The sequence below is a fragment of the Pongo abelii genome, chromosome 10 (genome assembly GCF_028885655.2).
Source record: "Pongo abelii isolate AG06213 chromosome 10, NHGRI_mPonAbe1-v2.0_pri, whole genome shotgun sequence".
Lineage (NCBI taxonomy): Eukaryota > Metazoa > Chordata > Mammalia > Primates > Hominidae > Pongo > Pongo abelii.
Window position 1 is genome coordinate 44,339,428 of NC_071995.2, and position 24,613 is coordinate 44,364,040.

Sequence of the window (24,613 nt, forward strand, 5' to 3'; positions counted from 1 at the left end):
TCACTGGCTTATTGTTGTCTTTCCTTCTGTCTTAGGTTGGATTTCCTAGAAACAGAACCTGAGAGAAGAATTCAGGTGTGTATTGAGGGAATGCTCTTCAGGAAAACCTGTAAAGGGAGGGAATGATGCAGGATAGTGTGAGTGAAGCAGCCGGGCAAGGTTGTGCTTCCAGGGAGGTCTAGCCATGAGAAAGAATTTCTCTGGTGCACTAATTGCGTCTGGAGGCAAGAGGTCCACTCTTTGTACCCTTCTGTCAGTCAGTCATTGGCTTTGTGCTAAGTTAGGGGCATTGCGACTTCCTGGCTGAGGCAATGCCCTTGCACTGAGGTCAATTCTCTTGCGCATGGGATAGATGGGAGCCAACATGCATAGTAACTGGGAGCGGAAGTGTTGGCCATGTAAAAGGGATCCAAGACAGGCAACTAAATGACATCTAACACTTCCATTACAGTATAATCTCCATGGTATTTCAGACTTTCTGGTTTGCTCCGTGCTGTATTTCTAGCACACAGAACACAGCCTGGCACATAGTAAGTCTTCAATAAATATTTATTGAATGACTTAATAATCTTAGTGAACTGGTGTAATGTGTATGCCAGGGGACATAATGGTGAATGAGACAGACATGGTCCCTGCCCTCGTGGAGGTATGGTTTAATGGGAATGCAGACATTGGCAATTCAAACAGTTTGATCAGTTCTATCACGAGAAAAGCAGAGTGGGCTAAGAACACACAGTAGGGACACTTAAACCCCAGAATTTGGAAAGGGAAAGTACTACAAACTTTGTGGTATGGTCAAGGTCTGTGTTTTTCATTGTAATTATTCATAGAAAGCAGAGGGCACATTGATAAAGTCGGGAAAATATTTGCAAGACTGCAGAATTACTGTGAAGATTCGAATGCAGTTTTGTTTCACCCATGATTTCTGTCACAAATAGAAAGATCAAAGGTTGAACAACCTGAACCAGGACTTCTTACATTTGCCCCATGGTCTGTCTGTTGTCCCATCTTCACAATGAGAGGGTTGAACTTGAATTTCCTTCCTCAGGTCTCTGGAGGGACCTGGGTATAGGGCTCTGCCCATTCTGTGGTAGGAAATGAGGGAGTACCAGCCAGTCAACTATTACTGCCAGCCAGTCAGTATTTCCTGGGATTGAGAGATTCCCTTGGACATTTGGGAATTGGCATAGTTTTCCTTTAGAATTATCAGTGTGGTATTTATTAGGCGGTTTAGTAGTTAGGTCCATTTAAAAAAAGAGAACTCAATTCCCCTGAGGAAAGCAGACAGCTACCACAATGATGCCTTGGCCTCAGTTGGTGCTTGGTAACCCCGGTCATCAATGAATTTACTTGTATGATCTGGTCTGTCTAGGGGATTCTACACTGCACAGATGCAAACTGGCTTCCCCAATTTTTCCCAATTTGGTTTATACAGTTACGTGTAAGATCCCACATATTTGGGGGAATGTGTGTGTGTATGTGTGTGTGTGTGTGTGTGTGCATGCATGCACACAAGAGCTTGTGAATAGTTGGGGAAAGGCCATACGAGTTGAATTGGGGCAGTGTCTTCAACTACAGCATGACTTTTTTGGAGAGAGAGTCTTGCTCTACTGCCCAGGCTGGAGTACAGTGGCACAATCACAGCTCACTGCAGCCTCAACCTCCTGGGCTCAAGTGATCCTCCTGCCTCAGCCTCTCAAGTAGCTGAGACCACAGATGTGAGCCACCAAACCCAGTTAATTTGTTTTGTACTTTTTGTAGAGACAGGGTCTCACTATGTCGCCCAGGCTGGTCTCAAACTCCTGGACTCAAATGATCCTCCTGCCTTGGCCTCCCAAAATACTGGACTATAGGTTTTTGTGAACCTATAGTGAACCCCTGTGTCCAGCCTATAGCACGACTTTTAATATTTGATAGTCGTGTGCCTTTAGACATTTTCATAATTCATCCTGGAGAATGGTAAAAAATAAGTTTTGTTGGAATATAAAAAGGCCATTGAAATGTCACAGAGTGGTTACCTAACAGTAAATTATATAAGGCCTGAAGGTAGGGGTAGGAGAGGGGATATTAGTCAGGAATTTCTAGTAATTTGAAGCCATGCAAAAACAACAATGTTCTCAGGCATTATTGTGTTTGTTGCTAACTTTTGGCAGAGCGATTTTGAGGGTTTTTAGCTCTTCCCAGTCTGGGCAGTCACGTTGGGCTTGTCACTTCTGCCTCTCGCTTGTGCTGTGTTCATGCCCTGGATGGGTGCTCTTGATTGGCTGCTGCCTTACCCACCCCTTGGCACAGCTGCCTTGAGGTCTGCCATGTTCATTGGGGCCCACTCTGCTAATTTATTTTGCCAGCTTTGTGCTTAAATTTCTTCTAGATTCAGAGCTTTGATTGAAGGAATATAATATGTCACAAAAATAGCTGTTTTCATTTACCAAATACTAATTTTTTGCAAGATGATAGTTCTTTAGAAGGAGATATTTCCTGAATGCTAGTTAGTTATAAAATTTGTTTTACATAAGTTTGTTGAGTGTTAGAATATTTGTGAAAATAGAGGTGGGTGCATAATGTCATGGTTTGTTAATTGAATGCTGACCTAAATAACGATACGATGGTGTAATGGGAGGAGTCCTGGACTAGGAGGCGGGAAAGGTTGGCGCTTGATACTGCTTGGTTGTGACCTTTGGCAAGTCCCTTGACCTCTCTTGGCCTCAGTTTCTCTACAGAACTAGATAATGCATAAGGCTCCTTCTAACTCTATAAGCAAAGTTCTAAGTCTATGTAGCTGGAAAGCTTGCAAAATCAGCAAGGGTGTGTGTTTTTATTCAGGTATCTTAAACCCGTCTCCTAGAACTTTGGGTCAAAATTGACCTTGTGAAAAATAAAACCAAACAGTTGAAGGCTCTAGCTTATCTGACACCCTAACTTAATTTTGATCAAATGTTGTTTTTACATGAAATAGATTACTAAGATAATAATATGCTTGGGTAAAACGTATTGGCTCTAGACAAAGGAATTGTTTTTTTGGCTCTGTCAGTTCTTATAAGGGAAAGCTGATATTTTCATCAGAAATGGGGTGCAGTCTCCCTTGGGAGAGCTCAATGCCATGTAAGCCAACACATATATTACCCTAGGACTTAAACAATTCTATGCTGGGGATAATCAGAAATACGCACATATTTCTTTTTTCTTAAGCAATACCCAACAAATTCAGAAAGTTGTCATATTTGAATTGTTTTCCTTTTCAGAGGAGGGATGTGCAATACTGAATAAGGAGAGAAATATTTTTCTAGGAACTATTTTTCATTTTTTTTTAGCGTTTTTTTTTTTCAGGAAAAAAACCACTTTTGAGGCACAGTTGTCATAAAATGTCATTTGTAGCATGAAGCAAATATAGAAACTCTGTCCCTTTGCAGACAGGGCTGCCTATTAAGTGATGGCCAGTCAGACTTACTTGATGACTCAGTACAGTGAGAGACAAGCATTAGAACTGTTAGTTGTTACTAACACTAAGCAGAATAAACAGAAAACAGGCAAAATAGGGTCAAGTAGAATTGTCAATTTTTGCCTTTCAGAGTCATTAAAGGGAAGAACTACGGCTGAGTCATTAGAGTGGGTTAGTTGTTTGAGTTATTCCATCAATCCGAAATTAGAATTACCTTCATACCTTCCTTGCCTTTCCAAACTTCTGGGCCATGTCACTGAGAGTGGCCAGGACTCAGCTGATCTGCAGCAGGGAAACCACCCCCAATCTGTGGCTACTCCTATACTTGGGCTTAAATTGGACATAAGGCCATTTCATACAATTTCAGATGTTTGTGTTTTGTCTTTGCAACATGATATATATGGTTAAAATAATATAATTAATTTTTAATATTGTAGCTTATTGAAAGATAAAAAGTGAGCCTTGCTGCTTTTTTAGCTATTCTTTTGGACACAGCTACTACAAGAAGAGACAATACTGGCAAGCCAGGGGTTAAGGTACTACAAGGAGGGAGGAATTTTCTCTCACCTCACGAAGAGGGAAAGACCCAATAATGGATTTTACTTCCCTCCTCAATATATTAGATTTTATGGGAAATTTAACATGGTATGTCTTTTGTATCAAATCACAGAGCGAGGGCTTTTCACTTTGAGGAAATCCTATACACTAAAAAAGGAATTTAGCAATTAGTAGGGTAAAATTCACACAAGCAAAAGTTTTATTACTTTACAAAAGGCTCTTTTAGTGAGCCAATCCCAGTGCTTTAAAAAGAACATGTTAAGTGAGGAGCATAGCCTGTTTCCTGAGTAATGACTTCAGTTAAATTGACACACACATAGCCAAATGTTCTTTGTGCCTGGCAGGACCCAGGAGAAATCACCTAATTTATAATTATAATGCCCATGTACACTGGCATCAAAATTTCCATCCCACTTGGATGCAAAATTGTACTTTAGTGCTCAAAAAAAATTTTTTTTTTCTTAACTACCTCTATGCCTTTGTATGAGACTCTTGTAGCTGACATCTTTTTATTTATGAGAAAAACATTTGCAAGTCTTTTATTTTTTGTTTAATTTAGTTTTTACCAGAAAATAAGGGGCCGTGTACAGCATATTCATGGAGACTAAATTAACTAATAGGGTTTAACTGTCGGTTGAGTGTTCTGAGAAAATGTCTGGGAAATGAACTTATAAACAGAAGGCCAGTGTTCAGGGTCCCTAGAGAAATAATGATGGGTCCTGCTCACTGAATATTTTGTGCCTCAGAGCAGGCCAAAGGTGGGAGAAGAGGGAAAGAAAGTGACTAAGTGTGTGGAGAAGTTGGAGTGGTGTTTTTACCAATGGGTGTGCTCAGGAGTTTTTTAAACAATGATATGTGCAAGTCGTTATTTAGAACAATGTATGAAAGCATATAATAAATATATATGTGGATGATTGGGGTTGGCTATTAAGGGAAATACAGAACTGATTTTCCAAATGCCTTTCAGACTGCCGGACTCTGGAATGCTGGTTTTAAGCTGCTCACAAGAGCTACTACCTAATTGGAGCTCTGTGTATCTCTGGGCTTACAACCCTGGGGGACTTTTAAAAAAACCTGTTGTCGTTAGAACCTTCTATTTTGAACAAATGGGCTAGTAAGAACAAAAGTAGAAGTGTCTCTTGTATAAAAAAGAGAAGACTTAGCTTAGAAAACCTGAACACACTTAAAAAAAAATACCAGGAGGCTTTGATTTTCATGTTTTACTTTTGTGTTATGCATATATATCATCTCCCACCTAAAGTGATCAGGAAGGAGTCTGAAGAATGAAGATAATTTTTAAATAACAAATATTCCAATATTTGTTTATTCTGTGCCCTGGAGGCAGAGAAAACAACAAATGTGGTCCCTGTATTTTGTCTTCTCCATACTCTTTGCTCTGTGACTTCCTTTCTACTTCCTTATTTAGTCTGAATTTTAATATGTAGTATTCAAGTGGGCTCATAATGCTCATTTCCTTTCAATGAGATTTTCCAGTAAATATACTGACTCCACTGTTCACAGGAAATTACCCGGTTGGTGAGCACGTGTATAATTTTACCTCGATATATAACCCAGGGTATCTGCCTGTCTCCATGACAGGCTCCACCTCCTCTGCTGACAGGCTCTGTCTCTCTGTTTCTGCATTCATATTAAACACACAGAAGCAACATTCTACCTTTTAGAAGACATTAATTGAACAATTGATATGTAATTTTCCTTCTTGCAAAAATAGATTATAACTATTGTTTAGAATAGAAAACTAGCAGAAAAATTTTTGGAATTATAATAACATAGACACATTTTTAAATAGAGAAGACAAAACAGTCACAGAGAGAAGATCAGAGTAATTCCACAGAGTTTGCCTGGGAGGGGAATGGGTCTTGGAAGGAAGTCTTTAGAAGAAATATTGGTGCCAAAGAGACTGCTTTAAGAAAGGGCTCACCAAGGCTTAGAAATGAGAGAGAACGAGCAAGAGAGAGAATACTCCACCCATCTGCAAGGAGGCAGATACTAACTTGCCCTGAGAATCAAGACAACCTTGTTTGTACAGAATAAGCACAAATACTTCTCATGTAAATATATTTTCTAAGATGAATGTTTTAAAGGTAAAATGTTAAGACTGTATATGTCTCAACAGTTTCTTAACACAATTAAGCACGAAGTGATCACAAACTCATCAGTTTATGCCCCTCTGTCATAATCATTATTAGCATCCCCTTTCACTCTCAAAAATGGCTCCGACTGCATAATAAATTATATGGTTGTGCTGATCAGGAGGAGCGTTTGGAAACAGGACCTTTATTGAGTTGTTACGTCATAGAATTCTATCTTTGCCGTTAAAGATTTTGTAATCTCAAGCAGAAAACTCTGAAATAATATTCAGTGTAGAGGGAGGGTGAATGTTTCTGTCTTGTGTTAAAAAAATATGCAAGGGGTGGCCTCAAGTTCTCATTTCTGACTTCCTTTTCTGGTAATGCCGGCCGGAGCATCTCCAAGAAATTTAATCTTCCTTTGTACAGGGTTAAGAAAGGAACAAAGGACAGGATTTTTCTAAACAAAGATATGTGCAAGTCATTATTTAGAATATGACATATGTACAAACATATCTTTTACATGAGCAAGGCAAATACAGCTCACTTGGATTTTCCTGCTAAACGTATACAATGGGCTGCCAAAAGTTTCAGTCTCAGGAAATTAGAAAAAACACCAAGGGAGGTCTCTGACCATTTGATTAAGTCTAGAACCTGCCATTAATAGAAAATTCAGTGGAGAGATTCTTATCTTTCTGTGGCTGTTGCAACAATGATGAGACACATATGTAAATACTAATGTTGCTACCTAACCACAGCATTGAAGCAGAATTCTTTCCTTATAGCCTTGGACTGCTTAGTCATCCTGAGAGAGTACCCCTCTCTCAAATGCTCCCTCTACAACAGTGAGACTGTGATGAAACAATCTGTTGAAGGAGGGAGAAGCCAGAAGCTCCAATACTGACTAGTGTATGGATCTCCTTCAGTCCGATTCTTTCTTAGTTTCTTGCTAGTTCAGTGTCCCCTAGTGGTAACTGGCCTCATTAATGAACAAGCTGGTCACAGGAAATAGACTGGGAGACCTGTATAATCATGGTCTCTTTGTGCTTTATAATGAACACAAATTATACTACTTAGGACCTACTAAGTGCCAGGTAGTACATCTTCTCATTAACCCTCTGAGTAGGAGATTAGCAACATCTAAAATAAGAAACAGAGGTTCTTATCTACAGAGATAAGAAAACAGAGGTTCAAGGAGCCTAGGTGGCATAGCCAAAGATTGGTATGTTGTAAGAGTCAGAGCCAGGATTTGAAACTAGGATGTTTGATCCTTAGTCCTAATGTTGTTGTTGTATTTGTTGATTTTTAACTGTATTCTCATGTTTCATGAGTCTAAGATGACAGACATTTTCTAGACACAAATACAGCATAGTGACAATTAGGAAAGGAGCTCAAGATCACTGAATCTCTTCTGCCTCACCTTGGCTGCCTCTGACCTTTCTGACTTTGTGAGGGTTGGGAGGGCACAGGGTAGAATGAACAAAGAACTGGCCTTATTTGGACACACCTGGGTTTACATCCTAGCTCCACCTCTCCACCATTCACTCAATAAATATCTATGGAGTACCAACCATACTCTAGGCCCCAGAGACACAGTGATACAGAACCGAGAAAATATTCTTCATTGTGTTTCTCATTCTTTCTGATCCCCAGTTCTGTCAACTCTAAAATTGACGTGGCTATACCACTGAATATTTTTGGAAGGTGAATATTAAAAGTATCTAACATGTTATGAAAAGAAAGATAGCTGGTAATTGAGGGCTAAATGGTAATACTGATGGCCCAGTGCAAGGCAGCTTTTGCAAGCTGAAGACAACTGATTGGTCCAATATTCTTTGAACCCTCTTTTGAGCTGGCTGTCTTTAGATATAACGAAATCTGTGTACCATCACATATTTTACTTAGCCAAGTCCTGAATTCTGTTTGTGACATTAAAGGAATGATTTGTCTCTTCATCCACTCCAAGCTATGGAGGTGACAGTTCGTAATTGTGGAGTTGGGTGTTAGTGTTGCCACAAAAACAATGGAAAAACTGATATGTTTCCCAGCCAAAAGTTGGTGTCTACATATTTGAGATGATGTCTTTTGAGGAATATATTTAACAGACTGAATGGTAACATGTTTTTCGTGAGCAATATTTTACGTTATTGTGATGCTAATATAATATTTACTTAGAACTTTGGGTATCTCAGAAGTATATTGTTCCTTAAGGAACTTTGTGTTCCTTTTTCTAATACAATAATTGAGAAAACTAGCTTAGGAAACTAAGAAATCACTGAATGTTAGAGCATGAGCATAAGTTAAAGATTTTCTAATTCAACCTCCTCATTTCACAGATTGGAACACAAGTGAGATTATGTATCTTATTCAAAGTAATTCTTTAATACATTCAACACATAGTTATTGTGTGTCTTTCATATGCTCAGTACTATAGTTCTACATGTTGGGATTACAGCAGTGAGCAAAGCAAACACAGTCACTGCTTTCATGGACTTTTATTCTAGTGGGAAGGGTGATATTTAATAAAAATTAAACAAAGAAATATATAAAAGGTCAGGTAATGCTAAATGTTAAAGAAAACATAATCAAGCAAGGTGAGGGCTAAAGGGTGATGAAGGGGAGTCCTCTCTTAGAAAGAATGTTCAGTGAAGGCAACATTTGGGCACAGTCCCAAATGAGGTAAGGGAGTGAACTGCATGGATATCTGGGGAAAGAGCATTGTAGGCAGAGAGAACAGCAAGTGCAAAGCCCTGAGGTGGACTCCCACTTAAAGGCCAAGGTGGCCAGAATGCAAAAGTGAAAGGCAAGAGGGGCAGGGAATGTGATCTGAGAGCAGGGAGTGGAGGAGGCACATCCCACAGGGCCTGGTGGGTGTGGTAAGGGCTCTGAGCTTTTAGGCCCTGGAGGGTTTTGAGTTGAGAACAGACACGATCTGATTTATGTTTTAGAAGGGTGACACACAAGCCAAGATCAGACTAGAGTCCAGATCTCTTTAAGGTAGAGCCCATAAGCCTTCCCACTGTCACACGAAATACTGTATACTGGCAGCTGAAACTAAAGAGCAGATCTGGGAAATTTTTAGAAAATCTATATATTCATAATATTACCAAGATTGATGCTTTCAATCAGAGTTTAGTAAACACAAAGTAATAAAAATTATGCTCACACTTTCTTTCATCTCTCTGAAGGAGAAATGACAACATTTCGATACTTTAACATCCTTAACATATTTTAACACATCTTCACCAACTTCCGTGACTAAAACAAACTAGGGAAAAGAAAACAGTGTGTTTTGCTGAGAAATCACACACCTCTGGCTTAGGATTTAAGTGAGTGGAGAAAGAAGCTGCCCTCTGAGATCATTTTGTCTGTTCTTGGACTGTGACATGTCTTTTGTACATAACGGGTCAAGCTGTGTTTGTTTCCAGCCAAGGTTTATCAATTTATACTCTCGTTTGTGAGATTTAAACAAACAGTATTTAAGTGATTTTGAAATGTGCAAAATTTAAAAGGATTCTGTACTTGTGAAGAAAGAACTTTGATATTGTTCCTTAAAGTTGAGACTATTATTCTCTTTGCATTCCTTACTTAAGCAGTATTTTTCTTTCATATAAGGCAGTAAAGTTCATCAAGTTAAGCTGAGTTCAGAATTTCATTATTGTAACTGAATTATTATGTTTCAGACATTCTCTGATGGTAATAATAATAGCTGCTGTGGATTGAGAATTACTTTAGGGCTAGACGCTTTGCATGCGCTACCTCAAATCTATCCACACTCCTGCAAGGTGCATGCAGTTATCTCCATTTTACAGGAAACTGAGGCTCAGAGGGGTTAATTGATTAGTCCACATCTACTCAGTCAACAAGTAGCAGAACCAATATTTGGACCCTGTCTGGTGTCACAGCTGGTTAGCTTTTTATTCACACACATTATGGCCGTGATTCATAGAGAATTTCCACTAATAAGGATGATTTAATCCTTATTAAATTGAGTTGAGTTGAGATATCTGGTGTGCACTCACATTCTGCTACTTTTAAATACTTGTTTTAGAATAAGGAATCATAGATTTCAGGATTGGGAGAGACTTTATAGGTCATTTAGCCTAAACTCCCTGTTGATTCCTGCAAAAGCCTTGTCAAGCAATTTTTTTCCAGCTATGCTTGTGCACCTCTAGTGATGTGGAAAGCCTAAGGCAACATTTCCATTATTAAGCCGTTTGAAAATTACAAAGTTCCTCTTTACACTGAGTCAACATCAGCTTCCCTTTTAGCTTTTGAAGCCGCATAGAACAGAGGCAGCCATATAATTGGAAGACAGTAATCATACTCTCATTTCAACTTCCATAATAGAATTCCTTATTTACTTGATTTTTCCCTTATAGAATATAGTTTGAGGTCAGGTTTCCATCCTAGGTAATTTCTTCTGCACACTTTTGAGTTTGTCTCTATCTCTTTTAAAGAGAAGCTTTCAGAACCTAAGACTGTTGCTGTTTTGTTTTTGATTGGGGTCAGACCATATGTCTGCCCCTGTCAGATCATGTTACTACTGACTCATGGTGAGGTTACCACTGACTCAAGCCCTGCTGTTTACCCACATTACTGCTAATAAAGCACGCTTCCTCATCCTGGGCTCATACAGTTTTTATCCTGTTTGTCAGCATTTATCTTTATTAGTAAAGATACTTAAAAAGCTTAAGTCCCTTCCTCAAGATTTGCAAGTTATTTTGAATCCTAATGTCAAGGCAAACATCTCTACTTACAAGAAAATCACTTTGCTTCGTGAGCACATTTTTATTTCTTTTGCGTGATGTCATGTATTTTCATTATGCAAATTATGTTTTGTAGCATAGGTAGAAATTTGTGTATGTGTTATTTTAAACATTGGGTGCTGGGCTTAATACCTGGGTGACAAAAGAATCTGTACAAAAAACCCCCATGACAAGAGTTTACTTATGTAACAAACCTTCACATGTACTTCTGAACCTGAAATAAAAATTAAAAAAATGATATGTCAGCCTATCTTCACAGTGGATAGGCTGAAGATACAGGCCTATAGACACCCTCTGATTCCTGGCGGATTCGTTTGCAGCAGTTTGTTACCCTGATCTTGGCTTGCAGCAAAATGTTGAATGTGGAGGAACCTGGGCTCTCAAAGGAGTTGTCAAATTCTTACGAACCTGGCCAATGTCCCATCCGACTGTGAATTTTTCCAATTTTTCAACTATTTGGAACAAGGATGGAAATGGAGCTTTGTACAAAATGATGAAGTTCTTTTAGTACCTGAATAGTGACTTAATACCAAGACAGAAATCCTGAAAAGGGCACACTGAGAATAAATACACAAATTATCTAAAACTGAGGCTTAACCATTGACAAATGCAGCAATTTCTGAGGCTCCAGGATAGACAAATGTTACTGACCTTTGTTCCAACTGAGTTTTTTCCCAAAATCTGGAATAGACTTTTCTTCTGCTTCTCCTTCTTCTTCTTCTTTTTAATTTGAGACAAGGTCTTGATCTATCAGCCAAGCTGGAGTGTGGTGGCATGATCATAGCTCACTGCAGCCTTGAACCCCTGGGCTCAAGAGATCCTCCCACCTCAGCCTCTGGAGTAGCTGGGACTACAGGTGCAAGCCACCATGCCTGGCTATTTTTTCTGTAGGGACAAGTCTCACTAAGTTGCCCAGGCTGGTTTCAAATTCCTGGCCTCAAGCGATCCTCTTGCCTCAGCCTCCCAAAGTGCTGGGATTATATTAATGGCATTTTGAATCATCACACTGGGCCCTGTAACAGACTTTCATAACACCTTTATTTCATACTCAGGAAAGGAATGTATCGCAAAGAAAATATTGAATAGGGAGATATTTTCTGTATGCTTTATTATTACCAGCAATACTTATATATACATGTCTAGAGTAAAAGTCCAATAAAATTATACAAGTTTACCGTTTTTAAATCTAGATATGAGCTTAAATATTATCTAAAAATATTTTAAAATTGAAAATTTCTGAGGATTAAGAAGAAGGAATTTGGTAAATGTTGATGGTATTTGAATTAAGCTAAGGAAAGAAATTCCGTAGGTTAAAGAACTAATAGCTTGTAGTCAGGAACTTAGATTTAGAAAGTGAAATACTGTTGGCAAAAATCACAATATAAAAGATATCTTCAAGTTTATCTAATTAAGCTACAATTTAAAAATGTGGTTGTCCATCAGAAATAATACTAGAGATTAGATGAGAAGGAGAAAGACATTGTTTTCATTATATGTCCCTGTATATTATTTGCTTTTTTAAAAACAACAATGTGTATATATGATGAAAATGTATGTAACAATGAAAATATCATTAGAATAAATATAAATACAAAATAATTAATGAAAACTGAAAAAAGTTCATCTATTAAATTTATAATGGGTTTTTGAGCATCCAAAAATGACTCTACTAAGAACGACCAAGATGTGTGTTTCTATTGTTTTATTTCTACACCATTACTGCACAGTTTTTATTACTCTTGCCTTATAAGTGTATATTTTAGTGAAATACTATATGATAATATAAGTCCCCTTATTATTTTTTTAATCTAGTCTATTTTTCCCATTTCTTTTTTCAGATGAAATTTGAAATTATTTATACCAACTTCCAAGACAGTCTTTATTAGGAAATTGAGTGGAATATCATTAAACACTTAAATTTTAATAATTTTAATCTGAAAGTATTGGCAACTCCAGAATATAATGTCTTCTCATCAAAGTAAATAGAATTTATTTATAATTCTTATTTATTTCATGTATTCAGATAATGTTTTGAAGTTTACTTCAAAAAATAGCTACACATTCCTGTTGAGCTAATTGCTGTGTAAGTTAGGTTATGTGTCTATAATGAAAATAATCTTTTCTATTATATTTTCTGGGTTTTGTTCATATATAAAAAAAGCACTTTATTTTATAAGTGATCACCTTTATATATTTCTATGATAATTTTCTAGTTAATTCTCTTGGGTTTTCTAGTCCAATAACCTACTGGTAATTATAATTTGGTCTACCTTTTAATCATACTTCACAATCTCTTATTTGCAATTCAGTTTGAAAATGGAAAGTTTGTAAGTTTGGCACCAAAAGCTGACTTGAGAGGATGTGAGGCTGTTTATAGTCGTAATGATTCAACTTTGTGTGAATACTCATACATTTTAATCTAGAAGTATTACTGATTACAGAATGCTGCCCCAGTTTCTGTTGTTACAAGATATATAGTAAATTAACATTTCTAAAACCAGAAAACTTCTAAATTCTGAAATACATCCAATCCCAGAGACAAATAAGGAATGTAGACTATACTTATATACCTTTTTTTAACTTTTCTTATTGAGCTAGCTAGAATTTTTTTCTGTGTTGAATAAGTGATGTGATTTTTACTCTTTTTTACTTTAATGAAATGTAATAATCTAATGTCTTAGAGTTAAGTATGATATTGACTAAAATCAAAATGGACATTCTTTATCGTGATAAAAAAGAATACCTTTTTAAAATAATGTGAATTTTTCTAATTTTCCAACTATTTGGAAGAAGTATAGAAATGGAGCTTTGCACAAAATGATGAAGTTCCTTTAGTACACGAATTGTGACTTAATACCAACACAGAAAATTCTGAAAAGGGCATACTGATAATAGATACACACATTACCTAAAACTGAGGTTTAACCATTGACAAGTGTAGCCATTTCTGAGGCCCCAGGGCAAGCAAATGTTAGTGATCTTTGTTTCAATTGATTTTTTCCAAAATCTGGATTAGACTTTTCTTTTTTTCTTCTTTTTAATTTGAGACAAGGTCTTGTTCTGCCTCCCAGGCTTTGTTTGCTGAGAGAAATAGATTTTTGTTTCAAATATATATTCTGTATTACTGAGATGATCATATTGTTTTCTACTTTGATTTTGCAGTTTGCATCATTGGTTCTGTGTTAGTTTGTTCTTGTATTGCTATAAAAGAATACTTGAGACTGGGTAATTTATGTAGAAAAATGTTTTATTTTGGCTAACCATCCTGCAGGCTGTACAAAAAGCAGAGTGCCAGCATCTGCTTCTGGTGAGACCTTAGGAAGCTTCCAATCCTGGCAGAAGGTGAAGGGGGAGCAGGCATATCGCATGACAAGAGTTGGAGCAAGGGAGAGAGGGAGGAGAGGCAACACTCATTCAACAGCTAGATCTCTGTGAACTCATAGAGTGAGAACTCACTCGTTTTCTCAAGGACAACACCAAGCCCTTCATGGGGAATCTGTCCTCATGACCCAAATACTTCCCACTAGACCCATCTCCAACATTGGAGGCAACATGTCAACATGAAATTGGGAGGAGACAAATATCCAAACCATATCATTCCACCCCTGGACCCCTAAATCTCAAGTTCTTTTCACATTACAAAATACAATCATCCCTTCCCAATAGTCCCAAAATTTTAAGTCATTCCAGCATTAACTCAAAAGTTCAAGTTCCAAGTCCAAAGTCTCATGTGGAGGTGAGTTCCTTCTACCTATGATTCTGTAAGACCAAAAACAAGTTATTCACTTCCAAGATACAATGGAGGTACAGGTATTGGGTAAACATTGTGATTCCAGAATGGAGAAATCAACCACAAGAAAGGGGTAACAGGCCTCAAGCAAGTCCAAAACCCAAGAAGGGAGTCATTAAATCTTAAAGCTCCAAAATAATTTCCTTTGACTCCATGTACCTACCTTAAGGGCACACTGGTACAAGGGGCAGGCTCCCAAGGCCTTGGACAGCTCTGTCTCTATGGTTTTGTAGGGTGCAGCCCCAGTGGCTGCTCTCACAGGTTGGAGTTGAGTTTCTGTGGCTTTTTGAGGTTCAGGATTCAAGCTGCTGGAGGCTCTACCATTTTGAGGTCTGGAGGGCAGTGGCCAACTTCCCACAGCTCTACTAGGAAGTTCCCCAGTGAAGACTCTGTGTGGGAGCTCAAACCCCAAATTTACCCTCAGCACTGGCCCAGTAGAGTATTTCTGGGTACTCTATCCTGTAGCAAGCTTCTGCCTGGGCACCCAGTGTTTTTATACATCCTTTGAAATCTAGATGGAAGATGCCAAGCCCCCTTCACTCTTGCATTCTGTGCACCTGTAGGCTTAACACCACATGGAAGCCACCAAGACTTATGACTTGCATCCTCCTGAAGAGTGGCTCAAACTGTACCTGAGGCCCTTTGAGCTGCAGCTGGAGCCAGGAGCTAGGATAAAGGGAGGAGTGTCCTGAGGCTGCAAGGGCAGCAGAGCCCTGGGCGTGGCCCCCAAAGCCATTCTTCCCCCTAGGCCTCTAGACCTGCAATGAAAGGAGCTGCCTAAAAGATCTCTGAAATGCCTGTGGCCTTTTCCCATTGTCTTGGATATTAACACTTGGCTCCCTTTTAGTCATGCTAATCTCTCTAGCAAGTTGTTGCTCTGCAGCCTTTCTGGATTCTTTCTCCAACAAAATGCCAGACTGCATGCAAATTTTCTAAACTTTTACTCCCTGCTTCCCTTTTAAATATAAGTTCCAACTTTAAGTCTTGTTTTTGCTTCTGCATCTAAGCATAGGTAGTTAGAAGCAGCCATGCCACATCTTGAATGCTTTGCTTCTTATAAATTTCTTCTGCCAGATACCCTAAGTCATCACTCTTAAGTTCAAACTTCCACATATCCTTAGGATGAGAAAATGATGCAGCGAAGTTCTTTGATGAGGCATAACACAGGTAACCTTTACTCCAGTTTACACTATATTCCTCATTTCCATCTGAGATCTCGTCCGCCTGGATTTCACTGTTCATATTTCTATCAGCATTTTGGTCACAACCATTTAGAAAATCTCTAAGAAGTTCCAAACTTTGCCTCATCTTCCTGTGCTTCTGAACTCCCCAAACTTTTCCAACTTCAGCCTGTTACCAAGTTCCAAAGTTGCTTCCACATTTTTAAGTATCCTTATAGCAATGTCCCACTCCTCAGTACCAGTTTTGTGTGTTAGTCCATTCTTGTATTGCTATAAAAGAATATCTGAGACTGGGTAATTTATAATGAAAAGTGATTTATTTTGGCTCATGGTTCCACAGACTGTACATGAAGTGTGGTGCCAACATCTCCTTCTGGTGAAGACTCAGGAAGCTCACAATGATGGTGTAAGGTTGAAGTGGGAGAAGGCATATCACATGGCAAGAGTGGGAGCAAGAGAGACAGAGGAGGCAGGTGCCAGGCTCTTTTAAACAACCAGGTCTCATGTGAACTAATTGAATGAGAACTAACTCATTACCATGAGGACAGGCCCAAGGCATTCATGAGGTACTTGCTCCCATGATCCAAACACCTCCCACTTGGCCCATCACCAACATTGGAGGTAACATTTCAACTTGAGAGTTGCAAGGGACACACATCCTTCCATATCAGGTCCCAATTTTTCACCCCTCTCATGTGACTTTACAGTTCCTCCCGCTAAAAGGGAAGAGTATTATTTCTCCAACCCTTGACTGGATTCAGTCATGTAACTATTTTTGGCCAATAGAATGAGGCAGAAATGACAGTGTACCAGTTCTGAAACTGTGCCGGCAGAGCCTTTGAATGTTTTTTTGTCTCTCACACCTCTGCCATCATCATGAGAAGAATATGGCTTTGCTAGCTCCAAATCTGGGCTCGACATTCTTCTGCTCCAAAGAAGATGAGAGAGCTATGTGGAGCAGAGCCTCTCCAGATGAGGCCAGCCTAGGTCAATGAAACTCCAGCCAACACACTAACACTTGAACAAATGCTTTCTGGTGCATGCTGCTGAGATTTTATAATTGCCTGTTATACAACATTGTAGCATTAGTTGGCTGATGCAAATATATTATTAGCTAATTATATTGATTGAATTTCTGGTATTAAACTATTTTACATTTCTGAAACAAAACTGAAGTTCCTAAAATAATAAATGTTTATTATTATTTTAACACAGGACTGAATTCAGTCTGCTTAATTGTTCATTTAGAACTTTCTGTTTGCATTCAATGGTCATCTTAGTCTATTTTATCTTTCTCAGGTTGGAGCATTAAAGTTATGTTATCATTATAAAACTTATTGGGACATTCCCCTAACTTCAACCTCAACATACAACAGTATACAAATGCTGATTCCTAGAAAAGTTCTCAAGATTCCCTGGTATAATGAAAAAAAATAAGGAAGATGCAATGGGTTTTATAACATAATTTGATTTAAAGAATAGTCCTTAATTCTGATCTTACGCACTTCCCATGTTCTCAATGTTAGATTATTTATTCTTTTGTAAAATGATTCTGCTGATAAATGGTAATAAAAAAGAATGTTTCTACTACAAAAATTAAAACCTGGCAATTCCATGTTGGTCTCTCCAACTTTTCCCCTTAGCTCTCATAGTTTTTGAAATCCAAAGTTTGAAACCATTTGTCTAGAACAATTTAAAGAGCATGTGATAAATATAAAATAATTTGTGCCTTGAGAATTGGAGCTATTCTGAAGCAGTATGAAAGAGTGGTAGAGAACAGGAACTTTGAACCGTGTGGCCTCTAGCAGTCACTTAACCATTCCAAGAATCATTTTACTTCCTTATAGAACAGGGCTAATAAGTAGGTACCTTTTAGGTTTATTAGAAGGTCATATGTTATAAGATACTTAGCATAATATTGTGCATATAGTAAGTACCTGATATGGCTTGGCTGTGTCCCCACCCAAATCCCAACTTGAATTGTATCTCCCAGAATTTCCATGTGTTGTGGGAGGGACCCAGGGGGAGGTAATTGAATCATGGGGACCAGTCTTTCCTGTGTTATTCTCGAGATAGTGAATAACTCTCATGAGATCTGATGGGTTTATCAGGGGTTTCCACTTTTGCTTCTTTCTGATTTTCTCTTGCTGCTGCCGTGTAAGAAGTGCCTTTCACCTCCCACCATGATTCTGAGGCCTCCCCAGCCATATGGAACTGCAGGTCCAATTAAACCTCTTTTTCTTCCCAGTCTTGGGTGTGTCTTTATCAGCAGCATGAAAACAGACTAATACAGTACTCAATAAATATTAGCTATTTTCATTACTAGTATTTTGATATTTTTCTCTGAATATATTTTGTTCTTAAAACGTTTTCTGTTCTTGATTTAATTTTTAAAACTTTTTGAATTGAAATATAACATATATATTTAAAAATGCAGAAATCAAAGTGTATTACTTAATAATGAAAACAAATCAAACATATCCATGTAACGACCTAGGTCAAGAAATAGCATATTACCAGCATCTCAAGAATCTCCCATACAGACACATACAAGCACCCTACCCGTGAAAAGTATTCATTATATATGATTCTCCTCAAAGGTAAACTGATTTTTAACACCATAGATTATTTTTCTGTTTTTGAAATTTTTATAAATAGAAGTATACAATATATAATATGTAATATTTTTGGTCTGGAATCCATTGCCTAAAATCGTATTTTTAAGATTCAAGTGTGTTGGTGTGACATGTTTGGCTCTGTATACCCACCCAAATCTCATCTCGAACTGTGATCCCCACATGTCGAGGCAGGGAGGTGACTGGATCAATGGGGGTGGTTTTCCCCATTCTGTTCTCATGATAGTGAATAAGTTCTCATGAGATCTGACGGTTTCATAAGTGTTTGGAAGTTTCTCCCTCACTCTTTTTTCTCTCCTGATGCCTTGAGAGGAAGGTGCCTGCTTCTCCTTCACTTCCCACCGTGATTGTAAGCTTCCTGAGTCCTCCCCAGCCATGTGGAGCTGTGAGTCAATTAAACCTCTTTCCTTTATAAATTTCCCAGTCTCGGGTGTTTCTTTAAAGCACAGTGAAAATGAACTAATACAGTGCATGCAGCTACAGATTTTTCATGTTAATGTATAGTATCCAATTGTGTGATTAGAACACAATTTATTTATTCATGCTAATATTGATGGATTGTTTCCAGTTTCATGATATAGCATCAAAATTATAATCACATTATTGGTCTTTTTAAGAACCAACTTTTGGATTTGTTAATATACTACTGGTTTTATGCTAGCTAATTAAGATCTGCTTTTATCTTTATTAACTCATTTGTCCTTCTTCCTGGCAGTTTTCTTTCCTAAGTTTAAGTTGAACACTTAGTTTATTTAGCTTAATTTGGTGAAGATGTGTTTGCTTGTCCCAGATTTTTCATGAGATGAGATTTTTCATGAGATGAAGTCTCTTTTTCATGAAATGAAGTCTAAATGTGTTAGGAGGCAAAACTGGGGTGTATTTTTCTGAACACAATTAAATTGCTTTTAAATGTTAGTTTATGATGTTGTGAGTTTTTGTTTTTTTCTTTGTACTTATTTTAGTGGGAAGTTGCACTAGGCTCCATAATTGCTGTCAACCAAATCCTGTATGAAGCTGGAACTCTGTACTATGGAAAATCTGCTAGTTGTATCCATGCTCCCATCCATCCATCCATCCATCTACCCATGTATCCATAATTATATGTGAAATACACCACGAGGCGCTAGAAACATTTAGGTGAACAGATAGAAAGGTTTTCTTAAGGAAGGACAAGAGGGAGCTGCAATTAAACAGGGACTGACAGGATCAATTTGCATTTTGGAAAGGCAATTCTGATGGCAATATGGAGAACAAATTGTAATTCAGCAAATTAGAATGTAGGAGCAGCTCTTCAGAAGAATGGATGACCTTCAGGTGCTCACTGTTGATGAGGAGCTGGTGAGGTGTGGCAGTGGTGCCAGGAGGGAATATTTTTTATTATATAAAGTCTTCATCATGTACCAGATCTATTTTTTTTGGCACAAGAATAAGAAACTATGCCCTTAAAGAAGGTAAAGTCTCCAATTGTTTCTTTTTAAAAGTTTCTTATCCTAATGTCTAATAGGAATCATTAGAAATTAATATTTTTCTAACTAGAGGCAAGTGACAATGTCTCAAAATTTCTAGAGCTGTTTTAAACAAAATCTTAGCATTAATCTATTTCTTTTTCTGTGACATTTTAAATAATAATGTAGCATTCATAACACCTTTCCAGAATCCAAATTATATTTTATAGGAAGTAAAAAAGTCTTTGAGCCAGGCTATTCATCCAAACCATTAAGAGTTTCAGCTAGATAATTAGAGACTGGTTAAAAAAAATGTGAATAAGAAGTAGCAAAGCTAATTCTAATGAGCCACCTAGGATGATTAATCTTGTAAGTTTAATGTTCTGTCACTTAATATTTAAAAAAAATTTTGGAAATAAAGACACCATCACATGATGACTAATCGAAGCTGGAGCATTTGAAAGTGATTTGAGAGGGAAAGTGAGAGGTACCTCCTGGTGAATATACTAGCTTAAGGAGCAATGTGGTATTTGGGTTTCTGAACCTGAAGGTTCTACAGCCTTGTGCTTATACCCTGACTTGTGAAGGAAAGGAGGCTGACACAGGTAAAGAAAATACCAGAAGTGTCATAAAAGAGGATTTGATAATTCAGCAAAGCTCTGAGTCAGTAACTACCACAGGTCTGGCATGGCAATTGCAGGCCATGGACTATTAAAACGGCCTTGTTTGAAATGAAATTTAAAAATGGAGGTCTTAGCCCTGGATCTCCTTTTTGTAAATAGCATTTTTAGAGAACTGACCACAATGCCCGAAAAAGATTACAATTCATCAACCTAAGCCACCCATTTATGGTTTGGTGTTGATGCTTTTCTCTACTCACTCTCTAAGGTTAGTTAAGATGTTGTTAGATTGTTTTCTCAGCTTGATTTAGAAGAGAATGATGGTCCCTGGCTGGACAGGCACAAGGACATCTCTCTAGGGTGGTGAGGGGCGAGGAATGAGGGCAGATTGGGGATGAGGGAAGTGGAGGGAAAGATGGGAGGAGGAAAATAGCATGTGGAATTAAACACATCTAAAGTTTTTGGTGTTCCTTAGATGACATTTATCAAAACAAATAAATTGTTAAATGGTATTTAGTTGAGCAAGTACAGTAACTGAAAAAAGTAAATGAAGTATGAATCTACTATATAATCAGAGTTTTAAATTCTTATTTTACTTTTTCTTCAATATGTAGTCTCAATAAGAATTATATGAGAGATTAATTCTTTATAAAGAATGAATAAATTCTGGAATCAAGATAAAAGCATTGGCAAGTTATAGTTGAAAGCAAAGGGTGAATATTGGAATTGTCAAAAAAATTTCTAATGCTCCAGCAAGGGGTTTTTAATTTATTTTTTAAACCACTGAGTACCAATAGCTTCCAGGAGAGGGGGATAGAGAGTCAACTGATTTGACTGAGGCTCTATTAGAAAATTCAGTTTTAAAAGTTAAACCAGCCTGGCGCTGTGGCGCATACCTGTAATCCCAGCACTTTGGGAGGCCGAGGTGGGCGGATCACTTGAGCCCGGGAGTTTGAGACCAGCCTGGGCAACGTGGCACTACTCCGTCTCTACAAAAATGCAAAAAATTGGCCAGGCAGTGGCGCACGCCTGTGGTCTCAGAAACTCCGGAGGCTGAGGTGGGAGGATCACATAAACTCGAAAAGTCAGGGCTGCAGTGAGCTGAGATGGCGTCACTGCACTCCAGTCCAGGCACAGAGTGAGACCCTCTCTCAAAAGAAAAAATAAATAAATAAATAAGAAAGAAAGAAATTCTAGTCTCTCAGGGCAATATTTCAGAACAGCCCTCCTTGTATATTTGCCATACCTAGTTCTTTCTTAATTTCTTGACTTAATGGCTTTGGTAGGCATGTTTGTATAATTAATACTCTAACCCACTGAAATACATCGTGATCGACTATCATTCCAGAACACTAAACAATATTAAATGTAAGGATGGTGCATGTAGCTTCACATGCACAACTGAGTGAACACTGCTTCAATCATTCCTCCAAGCTTTTCATTATTTCAACCCGGAGTCTACATTCATCTAAGTCACTACATGCCTCTATTCAAAATACATATTTAGTTCACAAAGTAAATATCTGTATAAGTATGAGCAATTTCAAAACCACACAAATGCTACTGTTTTATTCATTACAAGTCTTCATCATGAAATATTGCCCTCAGCAGAAATGAATGTCTTTGCCTGAAAAGGAATCAGGAAAAGGAATAGTTTTAGCATTGCCAAAAATGAGATAGAAACTTGTCTTATGACAGATAATCCTTAGATTATGAGATAAACTGCCTTCTTCATAATACTTCTGACACTTGTGACACCTTTGACTTTTTAATGTATTTCTAATACAAGATGATGTCTTAGAAGGATGTTTCTGAAATTTAATTGTTGGTAAGAGTCAACTAGTGGAAATAACCAGTGCAAGCTCTTCGGCCATGTCCTAACTAACTGAAGATGGGATCATAATAGCTGTAGTATGAACTCTGCCCACTCCTAAACTCTAGTCACGCCTGGGCATGCCTGCCAAGCTTTGTAGTGGCTTGCAGAAGCCTGTTTCTAGGAGGCTGAGGAAGTTCCTGAGAGAGAGGCAAAGAAGATAGATCCAGTCACAAATGGTAGATTGGTCTGAATAAGGACTAACTTTTTGATTTAAGATGAGAAACTAGAAGAAGGTACAATGAGTGGGCTTTTACACAGAAAGCATTGAGTGAGAGGGTACAAGCGAAAACCAAGCAAATTAAATGATGTCGCCTCTCTAGCGACTCAGCAAGAGCAACAGTAGCTGCCCAGTCTTGATGCTTCCATCTGTCCCGGAAAATAGCCATTGGGTCCTCTCTGTTCAGGAGCCAGGCATTTGTAGGCTGGGCCACCCTGGCCCGAGGAACCTGCCAGGACTTGAAATCTATAGAAACAAAAGGCAGTTGTTTTTACACATTAAACACAATATCCAAGTCAATAATTGCTGGTTTAAAGTCTAGTGCCCCAATCAGCTGTATATTTAAGGATATTCATATAACAAATTTAGGTGACAGTTTGGTGACCCAAAGAAAGGTTTTGTTACCACATTCCAAAGGGGCCTTTTTCAGAGGCTCTATTGAGCCTCTTCCAAAGGGAGAGGCAGTTTTTGTGATCTCACTGAGTGTATTGTTGCGATTTATCTCCAAGCCCAGCCCCCACAACATGAATACTTCAATACTGTTGGGAAGAGAGAACAAAGTAAAGACTGGAAGGGCTATTTCTCTAAATTTAAGACATTAGTGCACCGGCAGCTTGGCCTGAATAGTTCTTTAACAGATTATGACCCCAAAGGAGGCAAGGCGATTACCCACCTCTTTTCCAAGAGAACACTGTAAAATGCAGCTATCTCCTCTCTGGTGGGAGAGAGAAGTACCCATTGAGCATGGTGTTGGCTGGAAGATGCACTGGTAGAAAAGACAGGAGAGTGGCAGTAGCAGACACCAGGAGTGGATTTGTTACTAAGTATAGGTGAGCCATCTACTGGAGGTACCCAGAAATATTTGTAGGGTGGTGGGGATTTTGTAGGAGCCGGAAACTTCTACATTAGCAGTTGAGTCTATGAAACATGAATTACAACTGCGTCTTAACCCCAAACATGCGTATAAACTGGGAAGATAGGTTAATTCTGGTGCTGACAGTCAGTGAAGATGAACTAGCATTCGGAGCGCTTGAGGTTCCTCTTGATGTCTTTGACAAAACATGCTTGGATCATACTTGAACTGAGACATTATAATGCAGAGGTTTTTTTGGGGGGATTACTAATTGTCTATTATATTTTTAGCACTACCTGGATGCTATAGAGGATGCAAGAGAAATATGACTATTCCTGTCCTTAGGGTGTCATGGTCTAGTGGGGGAGATAACACAAGTACACAGGCAACTTAGAAACAAAGTAAAAGTGGGAGTTAGGAAGATGCAGATATTTGGTTCATTCTTATAACTGTAATTGCAATTAGCCCAAGTTGGTGGACCTAAGCTGAATAATTTCCCTGGGCTAACCAGAAATTTTAAAAACCACAGCAGATATGCAGCTCTCATTTAATCCATCTTCTAAATTCCTTCTTTCTTTACTTGGATTTTATGCTTAACTGTTACTCTGCGTAATCACTGTACAAGTTAACACTTGCTGAGCTTAGTACTACTGTTGCTTACATTGACTCAGCTTCGCATTTACATGGCCAGTGCTTCAACGTTTCTTTATGATTATGCCAACTTCCTAATTTCACTGCCATCTGAATCCTTTTGTTGGATAAATTAAATTTATAAACAATAACTTTTATATTATATACCATCGAATCTAAGAAACCATTGATAGTAAAATGTACCATTATTTTATGTACCACTAAGAAAAAAACCTGTCACTATACTTCCATATCACTTAGAATTTTAAATTGATACTTATTAAAGGAGATTTCTAAGGCTTACTTATACAGAGAATTTTATCATATATCCTCCTTGTGCATAATAAAAAGGAACATATAAGCAAAATTAATTGCTTAAGATATTCCTAAAACTTCACATTCAGAGTCTAACTCTTCCAAGTCACTTTTTAACCAAGAATTGTCGGTGCTTTTCCACATAATGCCTCCTCCGTGCATCAGAAATATTGGTGATGTATCATTACTTCTTT

General features: G+C 38.0%; 1 long non-coding RNA gene across 1 annotated transcript in view; it reads left to right on the forward strand.

The window, feature by feature from the left end:
- The window catches only part of LOC129049115 (uncharacterized), a 249,392-nt gene that overhangs the window by 222,766 nt on the left and 2,013 nt on the right, over positions 1 to 24,613 (forward strand). The window contains exon 7 of the long non-coding RNA XR_008511916.2: positions 36 to 75. This is a non-coding gene — a long non-coding RNA (uncharacterized LOC129049115). The remainder of the gene's footprint in view (positions 1 to 35; positions 76 to 24,613) is intronic.